This window comes from Molossus molossus, unplaced genomic scaffold (assembly GCF_014108415.1).
Source record: "Molossus molossus isolate mMolMol1 unplaced genomic scaffold, mMolMol1.p scaffold_m16_p_19, whole genome shotgun sequence".
Classification (NCBI taxonomy): domain Eukaryota; kingdom Metazoa; phylum Chordata; class Mammalia; order Chiroptera; family Molossidae; genus Molossus; species Molossus molossus.
Genome location: NW_023425354.1, coordinates 8,431,835 through 8,437,834, shown reverse-complemented (window position 1 = coordinate 8,437,834; position 6,000 = coordinate 8,431,835).

Sequence of the window (6,000 nt, the reverse complement as noted above, 5' to 3'; positions counted from 1 at the left end):
AGCCTGTGGGAAGAGCACAGTGTCCAAGGATCTGGAAGGGACCAGCATGGCAGTGGAATGAATAAAGCAAGCAAATGATGATGATGATGGTAATGGGCCTGACTCAGAAAAGAGCTTGAGTTTCCTAAGACCAAGGGGTATGGTACAAGTGCCTTTGTATTGAACTCAACAGAGAAAGGGAACACGTAGCTAAAAGGTATTCTCTTGCTCTTACATCCATGTGGATGAGATGGTGTCTTGAATATAGTATAGTTTGATAAACTATTACATTAATTTAAAGCAACCACCTTTGCAAAACTGTGTATTAAATCTCATTATAATATTTATGAATTATTACTGAGGATCAGAGAGAGAGATAAATATCTGTTCCTATAATTGTATGAGAGCTAATAACTAGCAGAGCTTAGATTGGACAAAAGTCCATCTGTCCTCAAAATCCTTGAAATAAATGTTTTTGCTAGTTGATAATCTTCTGTATATTCTTTCATTTTTCGTCTGCAGTCTCCCACTTTACTGAAGACATTGATATTGTTAATGCTATTAATTACAATAGAGAAAGTGGAACAAAACATATTCTCTGGGAATGTGGCTGGGGGTCTGGGGCTGGGCATCCGTAAGTGACTTGGAAAAGCAGTGTAGTTGTAGCATCTGCTTAGCATCAAAGTCCTCATGACCAAGTTACTCTAATAAGTAGAATGCATCAAAATATTTGCAGATATATCCTCATTCTAGAAGTAAACAGACTTACAGACACACATAGAAAAGACAAAAATAAGAAAGTGAGTTAGATATTGAACACCCTCTCTGTGAATAGGTTTGAACTGAAAATAGCAAGTCCTTGGGACTTCTCCATTAGACTCTGGGGACATTGGCAGACTGGTTAGCACAGATGACCTCAGCATTTATGGCCAACTCATTCACGGCACAAAGAAGAGAATACACATGAAAACCCCAATGCAAAACTTATTTTCATATATAAAATATTATTTAAAATGCAAAATGTGCTTATTGCTATTCTGTTAAAACATGCATCAATTCTCTCCATCAGCCCATCAATAACAGGTCACATATATAAAGAAAAGCTTGGTACATGCTTTACCAAAATAAATAAGAAAAGTGTGGAAAATGTAATATGGTGTAGAGTGCATTTCAATGTACTACACGGCATGGTATAACATATAGCAGACAACTTCCTATTTGTCTTAGGTGAAAATAGCTCCTTCTTTTCTGTGACTGCACTGTCTTCTATTAGTTAGTGTTATCATTTATGCAAATTTTCAAGTTTTCTATTTTAAAAAATAAAAATGGAATAAACATACATGTACACGTATCTTTTGTTTTTATATTTCTACAGGACACTAGAGTTAGGAATTACTGGGTAGGTGTCTAATATACTGAAATTAAATAGATATAGGCTAGTTGCTCACCAAAAGTTTTAATACTTTAAATTTAGACCAACAGTTAAAGCAAATGACTGTTGCTATTTTTTTCTAAAGTTGTTTAAACTGGGCATGATAGTTCTTTAGGTTTTTCCAGATGGGAAAAAAAAAAATCTCACTGCTAAATTCATATGTACTTCTTATTACTAAGTTTGATTCTTTTAAAGAATTTACCACTAATGTTTATTTTTTCTGTGAATTGCCTATTCATGTCTTAATGCAATTTTATGATTGGAATGCAGACTGATTCCTAACTGACTTTCTGGTTGCTACGTACACACACTATCGGCATTAATAATTTATTGCCACATACACTGGAAATATTTTCCCTGGTTTGTCTTTCAAAGATCACCCTGGCTTTTGGTCTTGTTTATTTGCTTGTTTTTTGTTATCCAAAATCTTGTTTTAATTAAGTTAGAATATTCAGAAATGAATATTCCCTCTGTGTTATTTTACTTAATGATATTCTTTAAAAGAACTTTCCACTTAAATGTTATTTTAAAACATTACATACATTTGCTTTCATTCCACTGAAGTTTTATATTTATATTAAACTATTTTGTATACTTCACAAGATTGAAATTAAATGTTTTTTAAAAATTTGTATTTATTTACTTTTAATAGAGTTATTGTTAAAGTCTAAGAGCTCATACCCAGGACAGTACTTTTTCAGTATATTTTAGGGTGGATAATATCACAAAGGTTTTATTGATATGTATTTCACATTTAACAAATATAATTGTGCAAATGTATGCATATGCATATAAAACTATATATGTATATACACATATATAGTTCTATTTTATATTAGGCTTATGTACATATGTATCAAATAATATTATCTATTCACCAAATATTTTAATTGGCTTTAAACAAATAATTCTTTACCAACATATTAATCTTAGAATGTAACAAAAATAAAATAAATGTACACATATAATTAATTTAAAATTTTGTATTTAATATAGTTAATTAAAAATTTGTTATATATTCTAAGTTCAACAAATTTTGAAAAACATTTTTTTCATATAAATCTTATAAATAGTTTAGTTTCATGGTCTATTCCAGGAACCAAACCAAAGAAATATTAAGTTAAGATAAATGGACCTAATTATTTAAAATGATATATTGTGTTCTTTTTTTGTGTGTGTGTAAAAGTTGAATATATACTTTATCTCATACAATGTAATAACATAAACAGACATAACTGATCATTGTAGTGAAATAACACCCTTTACAATTCATTTTCCAGAACTCAAACTTAACATCCCATTTATTTTTCAGTAATAAAATAAGTTGATTTTCAAATGCTATTTTAAATATGTAAGTTGATTTTCAAATGATATTTTAGTTCCTAATAATATCCTAATATATTTTCTTTCAAAAACCCTGGCAGCCCTGCCATATAAAGGTATGTTTAATCTCACATTGTGCTAAGGAAATTTCAGAAATGTACATGAAAGAGTCTCAAACAATTGACCTACATTTACCTACTCCCCAAGCCAAAATTAAAATCAGAGTAACCTCAGATGATACGATGTATTTCCCCTTTACGTGCCATTAGTTAGAATTATACAGGAGCTATAGAACAGAGACACGGCTGCTATTAGTTTCATTTATACTTCGCCTTATAGGTAAACACTTACTAAGACTCACTAAGCATCTTAGATTCAAAATGCATTCCAAAATGGAAGACAGACTCTACTCCAGAAATTAAAAAATAAAATAAAATAAAAAGAACAGTCATTTTCACTCTGCTTAAAAAACAAAAATAAAAACCAACCTGCCAGTATTAACCCTAATAAAAGAAATAGACCCCATTAACTTCCAGTTCCCTCACAGTCATATCTTAAGTTAATAAACATGTAAAATAAGTGAAAATATTTCTCCAAGAATATGTGCTCAAATAGTTTCTAAGGGAGAAGGCATAAATATCACTCGATGCAGAAAGAAATGGTTTATTTTCCTACGTTCTTGCAATTTAAAAAGCCATACTGCAAAGACTGGCTTGAACATCCAGCAAATTGTTTTTTCTGTCTTTTCTCAGCCCTGCGTTTCAAATTAACCCAGAGAAATAAAAAGAAGAAGCGGAGAAAACCAGGGCATTATGACAGGATGATTTTATTTTATGTATGAGTCTAAATGAGATTTGAGAAAACGGAGACCGCATTCCTTAAATGGGTCTGTGTGGTCAGAGCCCATTAGGCAACTTGGGAGGATTCCGCAGGGACACCTGGGGCCAGACGTTGCAGTCCCTCTGGACGCGGTCCATGTTTGTCTTTCTGCATGGAGAATTAATAAATGTATCAATCTTCCCCCAGCAGCTCTGAACCAGGGAACAAAAAGGAAATAGAATAAGTGGGGAAAAAAATCACACATATGCTTTTTCCTTCCCCCACCTCCTGATCTTCTCTCCTCTGCGTGTTGAACTTATTTTCCCTTCAGCTTTTTTTCATAGTATGCCCCCCCCTCCCCTTGTTATTACTCATATCTCTTAGCGTCCTGCCTGCACGGGACTTCGCTTCCATGTGATGTCTCCCGACCTGGACGGGGGCTGTAATGGAAAGGCATTGGCCACCTTTGCACCCCCACTCCCCCCCACTTCTGAAGATCAGTCAGCGGCCTTGACGTGTCAGATTTCATTAAATGATTTTAGTTTCAGGGGGAAAAAAGTCGATGGAAAGTGCGGCCAGGAAACCTGTGTGTGCCGGCAGCCCGGGAGCGCGGGATTCCAAGGGCCGTTTCAACATTTCTGAACTGATAAGCTAATTCATTATTAAAACAGAAACACTCCTTGGATACCTGTGACCAAGGTTATAAACACAGTCCTTTTCAATTCCTCTTTCTTCCTCTCCTCTTCGGTAAGGCACAGGCTTGCTGTAAATTGCACCAAGGTGATTTCAAGAAGTCGGTGACAAGGATTTCAAAGCACAGCAAGGAATTAGGGCAGTTAAGAAGAAACATACATTGCATTTTTTTTTTTAAAAAAAAGGTTACGGGGCTTAATTTTTTAAAAATATTTTCGCTTTAGACCAACTGGTTTAAAACTCTATTGAAGCAAAATTTCGAAATATAATGATAGGCCATCTATATATTTCTATCAGTTGAATTTCTTCCCTGTCCCTCCGCTTAAAAGGACAATAGTTATATGTTCCTTACTCCTTTTGCAAGTGGCTGGCGTGATGAAACAACATTAACCAATTCTGCAAATTTATGAATCGAAATTAATACATCCTTAAGAGCTGGCACCCAGATTCTCCTTGGGGGTTCTGTTTTTCTTTAGTCAAAGACAATGGCTCGTCCTTTGGGTGTGGAACCCTGGCCCTGCAGAAACAGCAGGGATGGACAGCGCTGATCTGAGAGCTGAGCTGCCCTGCGCCAGAAAGACCGCCTGCCCTGTGCTCGTCCTAAAGGGGGGCGGGCTGGGGGTCGCCGTCAGACCGGGAGTGCAGGTGTGCTGAGATGGTCGAGGGACTGTGTACGCACACAAGTAGAATCGTTCAGTTTTGGGTTTTGTTTTTATCCTCACCAGAGGACATTTTTGTACTTATCTTCAGATAGAGCAGGAAGGAGAGAGGGAAGATGAGAGAGAGAGAAACATTGATGTGAGCGAGACACATTGACCAGTTGTCACCCACACGACCCCAATCGGGGCCAGGGACAAACTGCAACCAAGGTACATGCCCTCAGTGGGAACTGAACCCGGGTCTCTCTGGACCGCAGGCCGATGCTCTAACTGCTGAGCCAAACCGGCCAGGGCTAAAGACTGATTTTTTTTCTGGTCCAAATATTAGAAGCCAGAGCAGTGGTTCTCAACCTTCCTAATGCTGCGACTCTTTAATATAGTTCCGCATGTTGTGGTGACCCCCAGCCATAAAATTACTGTTGTTGCTAGTTCATAGCTGTAGTTTTGCTACTGTTATGTCTTAAGCGACCCCTGTGAAAGGGTCGTTCGACCCCCAAAGTGGTCATGACCCACAGATTGAGAACCGCTGATGTAAACCTTTCTATCTACCCAAATGTTGAACAAGTATATTATCCATAAAAGAAAAGAAAATGCTTTTTTGTCATCGGTTGGCTTTATGTTTTGGGAAGGAGAAGGGGGCCTTTTATTTTTGTAGAAATAAGTGAATAACGCCCTGGCCGGTTTAGCACAATAGTTAGAGCATCAGCCCGTGGACCGAAGAATCACGGGTTCGATTCCAGTCAAGGGCACTTACCTCGATTGTGGTCTGTCCCCAGCCCTGGTTGGGTAGTGCGGGAGGCAACCAGTTGATGTGTCTCTCTCACATCGATGTTTCTCTCTCTCTCCCTCTCCTTTCCCCTCCCACTCTGTCTGAAGATAAATAGAAAAATATCCTCCGGTGAGGATTTAAAAATGAAAAGAAAGGAAATAAGTGCATAATACTAAGCGCTCTTCCTGGAGACATAGGCTAGAAGAGACACGAGTCACGTTCACAGCCTGAGTGTCATCTGAAGAACGGATGAAGATGGTCCTGGAGGACCAGAAGGCCGAAGGGGAACCTGAGGCCACACCGCTAGGAAACATTGCTACAGGGAG